Below are 6,283 nucleotides of genomic sequence, written 5' to 3'. Positions count from 1 at the left end.
CTTACAAAAGTGCTTTGCTATTTACCCAAGAAAAACCTTAGCTAGTTTAAATAGACTAATAATTCAAAGAAACCTCTAAGTTTAGACTCTACTAAACAAAGTCAGTAACGAGACCACTCTGCTATTTGCCCAAGTATTCTCTGAAGAGGAGGGTCTTCAGTCTGCGTTTGAAGACAGCGAGCGACTCTGCCGTTCGGACACCCAGGGGAAGCTTGTTCCACCACTTTGGTGCCAGGACAGAAAAAAGCCTGGACGCTTGTATTCCGTGGATTTTAAAGGGATAATTAACAAAAATGTTCGTTATCAAAGTACACCTGTGTGCACTTCTTGTATTTGGCAACCTTTCCGTCTACTAGCATAGCCTGAAGGACAATAGAGATCGGAGAGCATCACTATGAGAAGAGTGGTACTTTATTCGTTGTGAATTGAAACCCATCTGTTTATGCGCCGAGCTCATCCATGTTTATGAAACACCTTCTGTCTGATTCTGCGATTCTCTCTCAGAAGGTGACAACGAGTCATCTACTGCATGAGGGAATAGTCGTCATGTGGTAGTCCTCATTCATTTTCACCGCGGCTTCAGAAACTCTGAGGGAAGGAAAAATGAGCATTAGGCATTCGTAAGATGTTGTTTCCTCATCCATCTCTCTCTCTCTCTCTTTTTTTTTTATTTCATCACTGAACACAACTGAACTATTGTTCTTACAGATCAAGTATGTCAGGCTCCTGTGCTGTGGAATTAAAGCTTTCTGGTGAAAGGAAAGTCCCCTCCCCCCCACCCCCTTTAGACTCGGGTCTCAGGTAATTTTGTGTGAAATGGCTTTCAGATTCAGTGGAGTCTGGAAATGTAAGCCGCCATAATCGTTCCAGCATTGTGACATTTCAGGCGGAGGGGAGATTACGGCCTGCAAATTTTGTCCTCATATGTGAGGAATGTGATTAATTAAAAAGGCACATGTTGTGGGTGGGTTTTTTAGAGAGCTTTCTGCGGTATAGCTCGTTCCCTGCCATTAAGATTTAGCTTTTTTTGCCACCACCACCACCATCACCACTCCCCCTACCCCTCTTTCCCTCCAAGAAACACATTCTTCTTCTTTTTTTCCAGCAGTATGGGCTCTGCAGTAGATTGGTGTCTGGCGGTGCTGCTGCTTGCTGTGGTGTATAAGGTGATAAGAGATAAGATTTCAGACACATTCCATAGCTGTGGAATTGCCCTGCTCTAATTCGCTTTGCGGTGAGAATATAGTTCACTGCTCAGATCAACACATTTGATTTGTGTTTTTAATAAAGTGGGGCAGGACCTAGAGAACTGGATCATGCTGTTTCCTGTTTACTGGCAGTCCGAACTCAGATGTGCTCAGATGTGCATCTGTCATACGTTTATGTTTAGCAACAGTTTTTCTTCTTTTTTTCAAGTGGATAACCACCCAAAGGACTTGATCTGTCAACAGGAAAATGGTCATCAAGTGATTGAGTGGGCAGAGGCTTGAGGAAGTTCAGGTGATGTCATGGAAAACACATTCATCAGATTTGAGCAGCACTGAGGGGGACTGTGTTGGGAAATGTGTGGAGAAGACAAACCCAACCACTGTAGGAGAAAGAAACACATGGAAATGCAAGCAGTTCATTTAAATATCTACACTATATGGATAAAAGTATTGGGACACCTGCTCATTAATTATTAAAAAAGTAGAGTAACTGTCTCTACTGTCCAGGGAAGAAGGCTTTCTATCACATTTCAGGCATGGTGCCTATAGGTTCATGTTAAAATGCTTCAGAGAGTCTTATTCTATTGATGGTGCACTGTGTGTGTTTGTGTGACAGGGATGATTTCTGTCTGTTGTGATGATATAACTCTTGCACTATGAGATCGTTCATTTGGTGAACTAGAAGAAGTCTCAAGCATTGTGCTTGACGTTCATGCTGAAGGTAGTAAGGCCTTTATATTAACTGTATAGTGGAAACAAAAAGAACCTGTTCATTCATTTTTTCCCAGGAAAGGAAACTGACAAACTGACGACATGCTGATATCAGACACACAACCCTCTACAAACCAATCAGTGTGAAGTATAGGGAGACATGGTCCACATAGGTGATGACAAAGGGACAAAGGTAAGCTAAGGTAAGTTCTTTAGTGCCTGTGAAAACTAATCAAATGTATACCTGAACCTTGGTTTGGACTTTCTAGATCTAGACTCTTTCTAGACTCTACTAGATTTTGGATGTTATTGCATTCATGACAAGAACGTTAGTGAGGTCAAGATGTTGAATGATTACCACCCCACCCCACCCCCAACTCCCCATCTCATCCCAAAAGTATTGAAAGAAACATCAAACATCTAGGGAACACAGTTCTACTGCTCCACAACACAATTCAGGGGGCTTTGTACCCCTCTAGCCCACACCTGGCATTAGGCATGGTGCCAATAGGTTCATGTTAAAATGCTATTCTATTGACAGTGCACTGTGTATGTATGTGTATGTGTGAATTTGCACACTGTGTCAGCAATGAGTGCAACTTAGAGTAGCTCAATGCATTCATTAGAAGGGGTGTCCACAAACATTTGGACATACAGCATATAACATCTAATGATCTACTGTATATTGATAGTTTGTAGGACTCTATTAGTTTGGCCCACTACAGAAAGTTACAGGCCCACAACAAACCACTGCTTCTCCTTGAGAATAGGTCCAACAGCCCATGTGGTGCATGAGAAATCCAGCTTTACACAGGGAGGACATTTCCTGTAAAACCTGCTGTTATGTTATTTTCATTTGAGGTCATATTTCTCTGCCATTTACAGCTGTTTGAGGACTTTTCATTTAGAAAAGTTGCGGCCTTCTCTGACCTCTCTGAAAGAGCTAGGAAAATGGAAGCATGACTTTTTAAAAGCACTCTTGTCCTTCAGTCCAGCGATGCCTCTCTCTGCCGTGCTGTATGTGTTGGTTGTAAGAGGCATGTGGACGAAATCTGTCACATGACACCAAGGAACCTTTCACACTTCCCTTGTTTGGTCTGAACCTTCAGACTTTTCAGTTTGGTCTGCACCCGATAAGCAGGTGTAAAAGGTGTCTTGAACAGCGATATGGAGCAAAACTTGGTCCTGTGTTTTGGTCCAACCAAAACCAAAAGGTGGTCTTGGACCTTGGTCTGGACTTTCAGCTGTGAAAATGCCCTAAACATGGATGGAAACGGAAAGTCATTAATTGTTATTATGCTCCAAAAAACAACATTTGAGAAGTTCCTTTCAGCAGTCTGTGTACATTAGCAACCTTTGGTGAATGATGGCTTATGATTATTATATTTCTTTCTCATTTTTGCAAATGTACATAATAGTGACACAAGTACCTATGCTCTCCAAAAGTTTGTAGACACCTACTCCTACAGAGTTGCTTTCGAAATCAAGGGTAGAGAGTAAGGTAACAAGGTAATAGTAAGGACTACTCTTACTATTAGTGAGGTCAAGGACTAATAGTGGACGTTTAGTTATAGATCAAAAATGCCACTCAAACATATCCCAGAGGTAATGGCTGGAGCTCCAGAACACAGAGAAGCCCAGTGCTATGGTGCTTTATAGCCCTCTATCTCCCGGATGGCATTGGGCAAGGTGACTTCAGACTCATGCATGGCTGCTCCAGATTGTCTGATTATATTGGCAATGCTTTTCTATGGTGATTAAACAAGCTGTGCATGCACAATTAAATGCCTGTGTCAGTAATCGGTGCAGCGTAAAGTAGCTGAACTCACTCGTTAAATGGAGGGTCTGGATACTTTTTTACGTGTAGTGTATCTGCAATAAAAACTACATTAGCTCTGAAAGGACCTATTGTCTTTGACACGTTTTCCAGACATGTTTTATGAGAAGTGTTTCCTTATATAATACTTAATAACTCTTAATAAAAAACAGGCATGTGATCATTGTTTAGAACCAAGCATTTCAAAGTCTTACCAAAAGGAACATCAGACTTCAGATACTGACGAATGCACTAAATCTACTCCATACCCAAGAGCTATTCTAGGCATTAATTACAGCTGCTTCTCTTTCAGATATTAGACTGACAGCTAAATGTTGCCAGAAATGTTGCCTATACTTACCTTTCCTAGTCTAGCCACAAAAAAGAGGGAATATCTGGTCTTCAGGGAAAAGCAGTTGGACAGCGGCATGCCACCCATGTTATTTTGCAGTCAAATTTCTGCCAGATTTTTTTTCTCTTTAAAGCTTTTGACTATGTCTTTATATAGAGGGATCTAAAAACAGTACGCTCGCTGCCAGAAATGTGAGTGAAGTGTAGAAAAATGTGTTCTGCAGGCCAATAACTACCCAGCCCAGACGGATCTGTGATTCTTACTGCACACCACGTCTGAACGGTGCCAAGCATCCGAAAAAGGCCTAGCAGACACCAGCCTTATGCAGGCATCAGTGTGTGTGTGTATATGTGAACAAAAACATGAAATCAGCCATGGGCTCTAAAATAAGGAGCCCTGCAAACCCTATGAGAAGGTACCACTTGACCATACCAGTGGTAATGTGCGTGGAGGGACCAGAATATGAATGCTCATACTCTGTGAACTTCAGCCACTGTATGGATTTGTTCAGTCTTACCAGCAGACCAGCCGATTAGATAAACTAGGTGCTGGACAACATCTGGATGTCCTTGGGCAGAGCTTTGGAAATGGTTAAATGTGATACTGGGTGCATTTATTGCATGTTTTAGTTGTTATTTGATGTAGAAATTGTAAGTATGTGACTTTGCTTGGGGTGAAAAATCCTCAGATGCGGTTTTACTTATTTACCACCCTGTTATTATGCCTACAAATGAAACACACAGATTTTCCTTTCACAAAGGACTCATGGGAAAACAATGATAAGCTCTGCATTACTGGCTGCTGGGGTGCACTGCGATGGCCCACATCAGCAGCATAGCATAGCCTAGCAAAGCACAGCCTATAAGACTGTCAGAAATCTTAAGAAGACCCCAGAAGACCCCAGAACGTTTTGTAATCATTTTCAAGCCTTACCAGATGTGTTGCTGTAATCTACGTCTCCTCTCCCTGTCCAGTCAGCATGATGTACAGATTGTGCAGATTGTAGTACTGTCTGGTAGGGTTAGTTTTTAGCCTCCCTGGCCGGCTGTGGCTAGCTTTATTGGCCAGCAGCTGGAGATCCACAGAGGTGCTTGTACTAGTCTGCACTTCTCCAACCAGTCCTTTACCTGGTCAGCTGGTGTTAGCTTTGAGCCCTTTTATCTTCTCTTCCATATTCTTCTGAAGAAGCTGTTGGGTTTAACCTAGAAAGGTTTTCACTAGTGGGCTGTTTTAGGGTTTTGGAATTGGCCAGTTTTCCAGCACTGTCTTACTGGGTTACGTGGGTTTTGCTTGAAATAGGACACAACAGTGTTTGACGTTCACAGTTGGTCATTCTTTGCACTCTCTTTATTCAACTACACCAAGATAAATACAGTTTGACATTCTAGGACACATTTAAGCAGACAGGCTCACCCACGCAATGTCAGTGCATTGGTTTAGTTAATGTGTTTATTGTGTTTATTCTAATGTTAGTTATACATGTTTAATTCCCAAAATAAATAAATAAATAGCTTCAAATATCATTTACTCAGGTGGCCTAAAACACACGTACAGTAATTATTGAACATTTTGTTTAGAGTGGATTGCTGTTTAAATAAAGGTGTGATGTGCTGATGTGAGGTTCAGGACACGGATCACGGTTTGTTTAGGCCAGCTTTGGTTCTTTGTTCATGTCCTTGAGCAGGCCATCCGGCCATCTTCGGATTTAGCGAGGTGCTTTCGCTCACTCCCAGGTTTTAGCCACGACTCTCGCTCCAGGTAGGCGACCCTCTTCCACGCTGCATTGTCAGGTTTGGTCAGCCTAGCCGTTTATGGTACAGCGGGTGGTTCCCCAGCTCTCGCCCCCCCCCCCTTTTAAGTAGTCTCTGTGCGGTTCTTGCGCGTCCTTAGCTTCCCCCTTAGTCTCCCCAGGTTTTGTTTACATTCCCCCCGTTTCCCTACCATGCTCACCCTGCTCAGCTCCCAGAGCCCCAATCCCCCCCCCCCCCCAAACTCAGGTGTGCTTTGTGTATGCCCATTAGTTACTGCATGACTTGCTTTGTATTATTCCCCTTTGTGTTATTAAAATACTTGCATTGGACCCATCTCTGTGAGTGTTCATCCCTCAGCTGACAGTCAGATGAGTGGACTATTGCTCTCTCAAGCTGCATGTGATCACATGCTGTCCTCTGCTCAGCTATGCTATAACAGGACAGT

General features: G+C 42.7%; 1 long non-coding RNA gene across 1 annotated transcript in view; it reads right to left on the bottom strand.

Annotated features, from left to right (window-relative positions):
- Positions 1–464: 464 nt before the first annotated feature.
- Positions 465–6,283, bottom strand: part of LOC140552199 (uncharacterized) — a 111,600-nt gene continuing 105,781 nt past the window's right edge. The window contains exon 3 of the long non-coding RNA XR_011979305.1: positions 465–588. This is a non-coding gene — a long non-coding RNA (uncharacterized lncRNA). The remainder of the gene's footprint in view (positions 589–6,283) is intronic.

The sequence above is a fragment of the Salminus brasiliensis genome, chromosome 3 (genome assembly GCF_030463535.1).
Source record: "Salminus brasiliensis chromosome 3, fSalBra1.hap2, whole genome shotgun sequence".
Classification (NCBI taxonomy): Eukaryota; Metazoa; Chordata; class Actinopteri; order Characiformes; family Bryconidae; genus Salminus; species Salminus brasiliensis.
The sequence above is the reverse complement of the archived record's forward strand: the minus strand, read 5'-3'. Positions and strand labels throughout refer to the sequence as shown.